This window comes from Sabethes cyaneus, chromosome 3, assembly GCF_943734655.1.
Source record: "Sabethes cyaneus chromosome 3, idSabCyanKW18_F2, whole genome shotgun sequence".
Taxonomy (NCBI): domain Eukaryota; kingdom Metazoa; phylum Arthropoda; class Insecta; order Diptera; family Culicidae; genus Sabethes; species Sabethes cyaneus.
Genome location: NC_071355.1, coordinates 75619828 through 75632773, shown reverse-complemented (window position 1 = coordinate 75632773; position 12946 = coordinate 75619828). Strand labels below are relative to the sequence as shown.

Sequence of the window (12946 nt, the reverse complement as noted above, 5' to 3'; positions counted from 1 at the left end):
TTTGTCATTGACTCTGTGCGCCAACCATCAATTAATTTCTTCATAATATCCTACTCTAACAAATGCTGACATCTGCAATCAAACCGATCGGTAATTTAGTTGAAGGCGTATCAAAACGTTGGTGATTTTTTTGCAGAGATAAATTCGGGTAAGTCATTGTTCTCGATTTATGAGAATGTTGGCCTTTCGTCTTACATTTAATGCAGCCAAATTTTCCATTAAAATAAATACCTAACGCCTTTGATTAAAGATCGTGCTGGAGTATCACAAATGAAGCAACAAATTTTTAAGCCTATTTGATGACCGTTAATCACGAATCCTTGTTGCGGTAACAACAATAGTTTGTCAATAAATGGGTTTAAATATTCTGAAGCGCTTTTTGGCTTAATGGTTCCATAATATATTCCTACAACCAGAGGTGTAATGTTTGGGAACTCATATACCGTGATCGCACCTAATTATGCGCAGCTCCTAATTCTGCGCATTTTTCTTTATACAGTGGTATTCCGATTATATCTACACCTGGTTTAATCTACACCCGATTTTAGGTACCCCCGATTTTGTCTACCATTTAGACTCGGTTTTATCTACTTTTTTTTAAATGGTCATTTCAACCATGCAGCATAAAAATTTGGAAGCTTTCATGCATTTATGCATAACAGAGTATATTTCTTTGTATTTTATAGTTATTATATGGCATCTGTGGTATGTAATTATACACAGAATGGGTATAATAATGCTGAAGTCAAATACGAAAAGTAACTTCCATTTATTTTGTAACTCATATTTTTAACATTTCATAATGATCCTTTGTGAGATTTTTCTATACCGTAACGCTAACAGACACACCCCGTCTCCGCTAGGAACTATGATTATCACCTTGCTTTCCTTAAAAATTCTAATCTTTTGAACCATTGAACCGATTTTAATAATTTTATTACCAAATAAAAGGTATTTTAATGAACTTTTCAGAAAAAAAAACAAACTGACGTTCGAAGTTTTTGTGATTGCAAAAACATTTTTTGTAGGAGCCTCTTAAAATTACTTAAAACATTTAATATATTCGTTTTTCATTTTTTCATTATACTTTCAATGGCAAGCTAGTTGTTTACATACGATATCAAAAAACAGACCTGTGACATTTTCAGTTTTTGAGATACTCTTGTTTTAAGAAATAAAGATGCGTTCATGCAATGGACTCGCATAGCTTTTTATTTTAGAGACGCATTTCTTTGTCAAAACCCCCTTTTATTACAAGTAAAACAAACATCATGCGTCTCCATTGTATTCTCGACACGTTACGAAAACTTAGAGTTTCTTTGTCAACACAGCATGGAAACATAAAAAGTGAATGTGTTCAATGTTTTTGCAAAAATTAAAAAAAGGTTGAACTTCAGTCCAATATTTTTTCTGAAATACTTTCCATTTGGTATTAACATCATTTGAATCGGTTCAATGGATCAAAAGTTGTGAATTTTTAAAGAAAGAAAGGTGGAAAAATGGAAACTTTTGGGACCACATTAACTCAGAAAAGAGAACCCTAAGTATCAAATAAAAATACGGATCTAAAATTTACTGCAAAGGAATAAGCACTCAAAATCTGAATAAAATCGGAGCAATTTTGAATTTCGATATGTCTTTTTTCATAATATTGTTAAGTTGACATGCATTATGGCTGATCTTTGATATGAATAAAATAGGCCCTATGCGTAAAATTACGCTGAAATATTACACAATTGAAAAAAATGATTAATTATAACAATATTTTTTGTTCATTTAAATTATTTTGGAGCAATTTATTTATCCCCAAATTTGTCTACTTTCCAAATATATCTACCTAAAATTTTCGGATGGGTAGACAAAATCGGTAAACCACTGTATAAGTATTTTTTAGCATTGTGCACAACTATGATCATTGCGTTATTTTTTTATAAACGTCTGTTGAATATTACGCCATTATTCACAAACGGGCCATAATATTTGAGAGCGAAATAATTTAACGTGAAACATAAAGTATTGTTTATGGCAGAAAACATCGTCGTTAGCAGCAACGCTAAGATTATCCTTCTAGAAAATTAACAAATTTATGATCGAAATTCTTTGCAATGATCAAATTAGCCAGCATAATTAGAAACAATAATTAGTTTCAGTCATGTTTTAGACAAAAAGAGTGATTGCATGCATTGCTTTCCTTAGAAAAATGCGATGCAATAATGCGCAGATTTAGGCACAGATTTTTTATTCATGTGCCAAATTCTGCGCAGTAATGTATCCTACAAAGAAATTACGAAAGAATACGCAACCGCACCCAAATGGTTGAGGTATAGAGGCATGAAAATTCAAGTAGAATCTTTAACTTGCATTGATTGGAATCCTGTGCTGTGTCTCGGGGTCCGAATCTACGAGCGCCAATTCATGAAACCATGTCTTCTATTTTTTTTAATGTCCAACCTCATGGGGCTGTCAGAGAGAGGGAAAGTGGTTTCTATATGAAAACACAATTTTTAGTATTAATCTAAAGTGTAATGTTAAGTATGCAGAAAACCCGAATCAATTCGCCCTTAACATTATCGAGAATAAAATATTCAAAATGAGGCAATCAAAATGATAACAATATTCCTTTGCTACCCGGACAGCACAAGAAGGCCGGATCATGGATTTATTTATGGTAATAGCTAATGCCGGATTTTTTGTTGTGATTTCAGCGTATAAAGACATAAACAGTATGACAGGAGTATTTATTTTCACTTTTTGGGTGCGCAGAATTAGGAGCAAACATGCGCAGAATTAGGAACATGGACAAGAAAGTGCGCAGAATTAGGCACCGTGGATAAGTTTACAAAACGAAAAATATACTCAATTGTTAATCGACTTATAATTCCTCTATTTTTTACCAGATATTATAGATCGTAGCACTACGCGTTGCTGCTATCTACGTTGTTAATTTAAATGTAGAATACTTAGAATAGCGGAAGAATCATAAAAATCTCTTAACTGCGCAGAATATGGTACCTTTACGGTAAATTGCACAAAATTGGCCAGAAACTTTTCGCGAGGCTATTATTTATAGATAGACCGTCTATATTGATATTTAAAGATACCATCATTTACCATAGCATAGGTTCCATACCATACTATAGGTTCAACTATTCTTTCCAATTTTTTCACAATATACATCTCCAGACCTTGATGCCAGTAATAGTCACCAATTTTCTGGATGTATGCATGAGAGGGCGTGGATCCGCTGGAGAATTAACTTTCGGTTTGTTATTGAGAATTCCCAGCATAGATTTACGGCCGATTGACTCACGTGAAATTCGTTGGTCCATTTTTCTAAACAATCTATGAATGTCGTCGTTTGGCCTGTACTAATGTCCCAGTATAACTAATTTACTAATTAGAATAGACAAGAAACTCACTTGTGTTGCTTTCATCCCTTTCCTGTAATGGTTCAGATAAATGCAATATTTTCATTTCTTCATCCGGTTTCTCGGGGGAATATTTTGGATTACGATTCTCGTATACAGTTTCCAAACAAACATTTTTATTCTTAGTTAAAATATTCTTCCAGTGTTTTCGATAGTTTTGTAGCAATCTACTACCTATCTATATGTTCCACTTTTCCTTATTTTAGTTAAAATTCTTTCATGCTGAGATTCAGACATGGCAAACTTGATGTAAAAAACTGTATGTGTGTTGAACAATGTTGTTGAGTAGAAATTCAACATCTTATAAGATATCATTTGAGCTTATAAGATTTCAAATTGTTTACTCTACTATCTATAGATTTCATAATTAGCGCTGGTAACAAAAATCCAAAATACCATGAAATACGATTTCGCAGATTGAGGGGAAACCGAAAGTGGCTAACGTTTTTGTGTTACTGCGTCAAACACTGTACTGTACCTACATCCCATGTGTTCGTTAAAAACCTAAACATTTATTTGAATGTTGCATAAGTACTAGTATTGCATTATTAATATAGTATGTCAAATAGCGTAGCTTGTAAATATAAACACAACTGATCCACAGCAAGCTACCAACTTCGAACATCCCGAAACATTTCTTTATCAAGGCATTCCGAGTCTTTCAAGATTTGCAGCAGCAACTGAATAATGCATAGGATCATAAATTAATGCGTACGGATTGAGTTTTTGGTTCTTGAACATCTTTTCGTTTGTTTACTTCACTCTAAGCACATCGATGTGGCGAAAGCTTAAAGTACTGTAATCACTGCTAATTGACGTAGCGAAACTTTGATACCGTGTAGCTGTTTTTTCGACAATCGCTAGTGTAACGAAATATTTGCGCAAAAAAATATCTATTGACTCATGCCGTATTTCGATTTTTTAAACACGTGATGATGGATATGATCAGTTAAATTCATTTTTAATTTGGCAATAATATTTTGCTGAACGTTTGTTGATATATGGCGAATCGATAGATGGAATGACAAGTATTAGAAAATTATAACAGCACTGGAAGCACTAACTACGTGGCGAAAGCGTACTCTGCCAATACAGATGTATTTTTAAGGCGCAAAACAATACATGCCTCAAACGGTAGTCATTTATCTAGCCATTTTCGATTTCCCATTAATGGGCTGTAATCTGTATTTTAATGCGACATTAGTTTCACGATAGTCTTTGTTTAAAAATCTTTGTTTAAAAGTCGAAAAAAAACACTATACGATGCTCGCAGACCACGATTTACTTTCTACTATTTTACGACATTAAGTTTAAAATCGTATATCGTACAGGCAGATGAGTTACATACTTCGTGCTCTGAATAATAACTCATTTCTTGGCGTTTTACTTCAATATCGCTATTGAAGGTGTGATCCGGCGAGCAGGCATCGAAACGAGAGGAACGATCTTCAGCAAAAGTAGCCAACTCCCAGCCTTCGCAGACGACCTCGACATCATTACTAAAAACCTTGGGACAGCGCCAGCGGAGGCAATCTACGCCAGACTAAAAACGAAGGCTAGGAGGATAAGGTTACAAATCAATACATCGAAGATCCAATAAATGGTGGTAAGAGACTCCAGAAAAAGCAACGTTTGCCTCTCATGGACAGTGACTATTGACGGCGATGAACTGAAAGTAATTGATGAGTTCGTATATTCAGGATCTCTGATTCTCTGGTCACCACCGACAATAATACAAGTTCAAGTTGGAAATCGAGCCTTCTTTTCCCTCCGCAAAACGCTTCGATCTAGGAGCATCCTCTACGGACTTGAGACAGTAATTTTGCTTACGGAAGACATACGTGCACTAGCCGTATTTGAACGAAAGGTGTTGCGGGCTATTTTTGGCGTAGTACAAACGGAAAGCGGAGAGTGGCGGAAGCGTATGAATCACGAGCTACAGGCACTGCTCGGAGAGATTCTCATCGTGCACCTGGCAAAAGCTGAGAGACTACGGTGGGACGGTCACGTCGCCAGGATGTCAGACGACTGTGCAGTGAACTGCGTTCTCTTCAATTTGAATTAACGTCCTCTCGTTTTACGTCCAAAATTTGAATTAACGTCTACTTTTTTACGTTCAAAATTTAAATTAACGTCCTCTCATTTTACGTCCGAAATTTGAATTAACGTCCTCTTGTTTTACGTCCAAAATTTGCATTAACGTCTTTGTCAAAAATCATTAGTAGGTTTCAAAAATTCGAAATAACATCTTTTCTTTTTACGTCCAAAATGCGAATTAACGTCCACTTTTCTTACGTCCAAAATTCGAATTAACGTCCTCTCGTTTTACATCCAAAATTTGAATTAACGTCCTCTCGTTTTACGTCCAGAATTTTAATTAACGTTCGTCGTTTTACGTCCAAAATTTGAATTAACGTCCACTTTTTTTACAACCGATTTTTTTACGTCCCCCAATAGTAGACGTAAAACGAGATTTGAGTGTACAATTAAAATTCGACAATATAATACGAACTCTGATTTGCTGGAGCATTCTTACACGTTACGTCCCTGTGTTCTTGGTGCCAGTGGGGTTGTTGAAGAGAATCGTTTTCGTCGTACTGTCGTCCTTTCATTTATTTTGTAATTTATTTTTAGCCCAATCGCTTAGACTCTGATGGTGAGGGGCGTTATTGGTAGCTTAACAAGTAGTCGTTGTGACTCCTACCTTTTGTGCAATGCTGGAAGGTGCATGGGTCAAACCAAGCTATAACCGGAGATTATAACCGGATTCGAACCCGTAACAGCCGCCAGGGAATGTGACTCGCTGGTACCCATGTACCTTTAAACCTCAGAAGCGCTGGACAACAAGGAGACTATACAACCCACTTATCAAGGTAGCGACGTATCTAGTTGGGTTAATTTTAAACACAAATTGTGCTTCTTCCTCCGTCTACTGTAGAAACCATCGACCGAGAAGTTTTAATCTAACTTGTTTTTACTGTCAGGACGACGACACTATGCAGGCCGTTGCGACTTACAAGGTACTGCGCGTGATGCTGTTCGTCTGTCAGCGTGTTAGCCGCGATTCTCAGCGCGGGTTTTCGGGAAAAGGCTCCGTCCCTATGAAATAGACCAACCTCGTATTTTTAGTTTTGACCTTGAAATGCGGTCAAGCATATAATTAATATTTTTTGCTAGTTACCAACAACCCCTTCCCCTTCCGCTCTTTCCCCTCCATTCCAAAAAAATTTCATTACTTTTCCAGACCGTCCCTTCATCAATTGTAGAACCACCATTTCAAAAAATATTAATTATATGCTTGATCGCTTTTCAAGGTCAAGTAGTAGTAGTAGGGGAAAGCCACCATCATTTCAAGGACTTGCCAATGTATGTAGGTAGAATTACAGTAGATCCAAATTTGAGTATCAAATGAATTTCACACTAATGCTGTTACAGAAGGGCCAAAAGGGATTGGGCGGACCCACAAGCAGAGGCACTTGTGCGCATTCCGGGGTTATAAGAGTCGCCTTCCAGCATTGGGATCCTTCCATGTAATAATCAATTTCGCTGTACCAACTTTAACCCACGTGATGATTTGTTTGTTTTGAATTGAGAAGTGCCATATTTGCTTCATTCCTTAAGGATTCAAGTTGGAAATCCACTCCATTATCCAGCCTTCCACATATATGATATTAATAATATGATATTATGATGAAATGTGCAAAAATAGAACAATCTCACCAGCAATCCTTCGAATGGAATAGAGTTGCATCTTTTGTGTTTCCATAAGTGCTTCCAATAATTAATGCAATTTTTTTATTCTGGTATCCATGTACAGTATTAAAACTCGTTTTGGCCAAAGTTTTCACTATATAGCAGGAGGTGCTTCATAAGCTAAAACGAAAAAAATAATTAAAATAACTTATATTAGGCTTACCTATTAGCAAGGCCGTGTGGCTCCGCAGGTTGCCCAAATCTGCGGTTTCGAGATCAGGCAGCCGGGAACCACCCAGCATCGCACCTCCTAGCTTGGCTACTCAAAAGAGCATTACCAGGTATGGTCACGTGGAGGCGCTAGATAAGGGCTAGAGCTATATTGGACGCTCCTCATTTGCCTTCCCCATTTTATATCCGCTTGATCGCATTTCAAGGTCAAGACTAAAAACACGAGGTTGGTTTAATTATATTTCACTTTTATCAGTAAAAAAATTCTAAGGAATTTCATCGACTGCCAACGTTGCATTTTGCAGAGAATTTTTGTAAGCGACCAGCACTGTGTTAAATAACGAGCAAAATATTAGCTAATTTTCCAACTAGTTAAATAATCATTTGCTTATTTAGATTACCGTGATAATTATATTATTAAGTCCATTGCAAATCATTTTAAAAGTTTTTGTCACCCTCCCCCCCCCTTTTGGAAATTGGTTTGCAAAATCGGGGGCAAACAAATAATTTGTAGGATATGAGTTAATTTTTGGTTTTCACGTTCAAACTTAAAATAAAAATGCCTAAAATCCATATTTTTTGCTCGATTAAAAAATTCTCTGATCTCTGATTATCTGACCTTCTCTGAATTTTCGTCCCCCCCCCCCTTCAGTGGCCGGAGGGACAAAAACTTTTTTGAATATTTGTAATAGTCTAATTATTATTAGAACTTGTTTTCCTTCAGTCATCATCAGACGTCTACAAAACAATTATAAAATTTATTTACTATTACAGCTGGATTTCGAATTTGGCATGGGTCGATTTTGGCATGCCTCGATTTTGGCAACAAAATTATCCGTTTTTGGCAACACAAGATATTTCTCTTGGAAAAATATGCTTGAATATCAATCAGTTTTCGCATACATGCTTTAAATGACAAAAAAATGATGCCCTGAATTTGTTCATGAAAAAAAGTTATGTGGTTTCGAACACTTAAATTTAGAAACATGAATTTTGAAACTAAAAATTTTAAATTTACTATTTTAACACTGAAATTTAGAAACATAAATTTTGAAAGTGAAAATTTAAAACTTTTGCTATTTCAACACTGAAATTTAGAAACATAAATTTTGAAACGGAGAATTTAAAACTTACTATTTTAACGCCGAAATTTAGAAACATGAATTTTGGAGATCGCAGTAAACAGCGCGTGTGGACGGCAGCAAAATTTTTCGCTGTCAAAATTTTTCTTACAGTTTGTAAAACAATATTTAATAAAACGAATTATCGGTTCCGTACGAATTGGGAAGTTGGAAATAATCAAGCAGATTAGTTGTTAAAATAATCAAACAGATTAGTTTTTCGGCCAGCGGCAGCAGATATAGAATTAGCATGTGCCTTGAAGATAGTGACAAACAAGTTACATGTTTGGATGCAGACGAAATTACTGGAGGCAACTGTTACTGGAAGCGGTCCGGATTTACGCTTGTGCATACGGTAGTGACTTTTGCGGTTTATGAAGTTCTGCCCCGGAGGCACCCAAAACCTAGCTTTCGAATAGGACTTTAAACTGTTTCAAGTTTAATCGAAAATGCTGTTCAGTGGCGGGATTTAATGGAATGGACGAAGAAACAAATGCCGGTGAGGTCGTTTCATAACTTCACTCGTTTATCTATTTGATTTTCCTGCATTCATATATTTTATTATTTCTAAATTTTATTCTTTTACTAAGTAATTAAAATGATGCCAGGTAGACGGAATTTTTCAATTTTCAGAGAGCGAAAAAAGGCGCTATTACCTTGGCCTATTGCAGCCAGACTATGGTTAATGCCATAAGTTCATCCCCGAGGGTCCGGAGTATCACTTAACCTTTATTAGCAAAGATACTCCCAACGACTACAATTTGTAATCTGTAAATTAATCAATATCTTCAAGGGAAGCGTTTGGTACGGGAGGTCCACGCTTTCTTCCTTCCCCTTGATTTCAATGAGTTGAATGGAATTAAGTATAATTTTTAATTCCACTTAATTCTTTGGAATTCTCTCTGCGGTACATGCTGCGCAGTTGGCCTGGCCGTTGACAAGAAAAATGACCGATTTAAGCAATCGGCATTTTCCAGGATGCCTTCAAGTATTGGCTGCGTTAGTGTGAGATAAGAAGATAAGAGAAAAAAAGTTATGTTTAGTCAACTTCTAAAGCATTTACATTAAATTTTTTCATATCGAAAAAGGGTCTCGATTTTGGCACGGTTTCGATTTTGGCAACATAGGCGACACGCATTTGTTGCCAAAATCGAAATCCAACTGTACATTTTACATACAACATACAAAATTTTCAGTCAATTTCTTAATTACAATACATTTACTTGGTCTAATTAGACGTCACACCAAATCAATAGTTTTTGATTTTCACCTAAAAGAATCAACAAGTTCTAATAATATAGTAAATAACCACTGTCACTTAAACAACCTTTCCGAAGAAAGCAACTTCTTGTACATTACCAAAATAATTAGTTATGGCAAATATCAAAAAATAACAAATACACAAGCGTAGTCCGTTGAGTCAATTCTGCATTATTTTCCATACCATCGTTAAGGTGACAGTCATTTGAGTAACCTTCCCGAAGACGGCAACTTTCTAGATATTCAGCAGCGCAAGATACAGCCTATACAAAAATATGACATATACGCTAGCGCCACATAGTGAGACAATACCGAAATACTACAGTCCAACGAAAAGCCTGTGATTACTTGAATAACTTTGTCGAAGACACCAACGTTCTATACGGTCAAGATCACAAGTTATTCCCTGCCGGAACCAATTAAGTCAATTCCCATGTGCTATGTAGACTCCATTAAGACGGTTTCCATTAACGCGGTCCCTATTAGCGTCCTTATTGGGGAGATTACTGTAACTTTATTGAACATGCTTTGATTCTATTGTTTTGTTTATGTTATATAATAAGAATGAGTAAATGTACAGGAGTACTATGGAAGCCTTCCATTTTAAGCTTCGATCTAATTGTATTTAAAATTTGCTATTTGAGGCGAATCAACTGTCGGTTGAAAACCCACTAAGAAAAGGAAATAAATAACTAATTACGTTCCACAGGTTTTACCTTTTGCGTAGTTTAAAACAGATCCTAATTTTAGATAATACGGATGTATTTATTCTATTGGGGCCAATACAAATATTTTATAGTTTTTGTCCTACCGATGTTGGGCAATAAAGGGTAGGAGCGGCAAAAAACAATGAGATTTTTTATACATGCAAAAAGAATTAAGCGTTTTTACTACTTTTACTTCCCATATTATTATTATTACGTTATTATTTTCGCGCAAGTTCACGCAAATCACGCAAAAATCTACTGAAAGAAAATCAAATTCGCAAGAAAACTTTTTACCACTTTTCGGCTATTTCATTGTTCAAATTTCCTTTTCTGTTGCGTGCTAGAAACGTTAACACTGCGAACACTCATTTTTCAAGATCTGTAAGCTGTAGAGACTACAGACAATTGATTTACTTACTCAAATTTACTCATGTCCAACATTTTTTCTCGCCCCCCGATTTGTACAGAAAAATTTAAAGGGGGGCTGCCAAAACATTGAAAATAATTTGCAATGATCTCTAATGCATAAATGAAGTGAGTTATGCAATAAACCACCAACTCGTAACTTTGCATTACTAGGCATCAGTCAATATTGCAACTCTTTAGTTTCACAGTTGTTCTTACGTCTTTTGTTTTGAACTCTATAGTCTCTTTCACCGTAATCAATACGTTGAAAAGTTATTTTGTTTTCTCAAAATGATTGATGGATAAAACTGACTACTTCAGAAACTTTCAAATGTAAAATTTGTTTCATTAATTTTTTCCACCGAAAATCTGCATAGTTGATTGATAGCGTAGAATTAAATTTTCCCGAATAGCTCCCATAGCAGGACGAAGCGGTAAAAAATCCGTCAGTTTCGTCAAAATTTGCACAAGCACTGACTGTTTATAGTTGCATGAGCGACGATGAAAAAATCTAATTAAAAATGTTCAGTTTAAAATTCGTTCAAGCAAATATTTTTCTTCTCGTATCTCGTTACTTTGCTTTGATTTAATTTTTTCCGCTCTCGTTCGGTTGCCACACAGAAATTTCCTCTATCATCAGCACCGGATGAAACCCGCGAACCGGATTTCGCCTGCCGATGCCTGCTGGACAAAGCCTGCTCCCGATATTTCCCCTCATGCATATATAGACATCATCACCATCATCATCATCGGCGTCATCATCACTGGAGCATCGTCAGGCTCACCACCGACCGTCGTCGTCGTCGTCGTCGTTGTCGTCGTTGCCGCCGTAGTCGTTGTCGGGCGTCATCGTTACCCATCCTCCACTCCTGGGCCATAGCCACGCAATGAGTTTCGGCGGCACCCGAGCTCATTCTTCACGTCGAATTTGGCATGGTTTCCGTATAAAATTTTTATCACTCAACCCCAACAGACACCCCTCGATTCGCGTAACGGCTACGTGGACTTGATATTCTAGTGCTAGCTGCTCCAAACTGGACATCATAAGCGGGATGTTGGGGTAAAATGGTACTCTTCAAACTACTTGAACTGATTATTCGAACTTTGCCTACTAAGTTAAGCTACTTTTCACTGAAAACGTTACTTTAAAACCATATTACCCCAGTCTACTCTATACGCACTGGTTCGTATTCGGTAATGAAACCGTGGCCTGGACTGAAGTTCTCATTCTCAACACCAAAAAGCATGACCAGCAGTAAGTTGTCCGGTCAACCTCCCACTCATCCCGCTTACCAACCAACCGAACTCTCTGCCGAGGGACGCCCATTTACCTTTGTTTTCTCCCTCGCAATGACAACGGCAAAGTGGTTAACCATTTTTGCAAATGATAACGAACCTCGCGAGCAAAATCCTTCAGACTTCAACCCTTCGCGCTGCCACGCTAAACACTTCTTTTTTCAGCATAATCATTCTCGTTTCAAATCAAGAGCTCTGTCCGAACGAATACAGAGAAACGAAGAAAAAAAATTCAATTAAAAAATAACTTTGATATAAAAATTTTCCACCCTTGAGCTAATTTTTTCCAGTATTTTAAATATTTTTTTTCTCTTGTCCGGACTAGCACTGCCTCGGGAAAACGGTGCATGCGGACTCCTCCGTCGGACAACTCTCTAGCATTTTTCAATTAACGCCAAGGCTCTCTCCAACTTTCACTTTGCACCAATCTGGCCCGCCACTTCGGTCGTTCCGGCCATCGCGACCCGCCGCGGTACGGTGGGAGGATGAGAACGTTCCAAGTCCGGTCTCGGGCTCTCGGTTGGTTGGTCGGTCGGACGGTCGGTGTGGAGGGTGAAAAATGCGAGCCATGGTCCGTTTAATTTGCGAAAAGAATGAGTTATGATTCTGTTAGTCAAACTGGCCAGTGAGTGGAAGAGTCTCGCTTTTTTTCCTTCAAGTAAGGGCTGACGTTTTGGTGGAACGCGTGGAGGTGGGAAGAGAGGCTAGCGCGAAGTTTTAACCGAGTTGGAAATGAAGTTTGCAGTATATACAGAATGACCCATTGTCGTGGTCTTCGAAGGTACGTTCAATGTTACACGTGGAC

The 12946-nt window shown here is 37.0% G+C and overlaps 1 protein-coding gene across 1 annotated transcript in view; it reads left to right on the top strand.

Moving 5' to 3' along the window:
* The window catches only part of LOC128742380 (zinc finger protein rotund), a 135502-nt gene that overhangs the window by 48402 nt on the left and 74154 nt on the right, over window positions 1–12946 (top strand). The gene's annotated exons all lie outside the window — the stretch shown is intronic.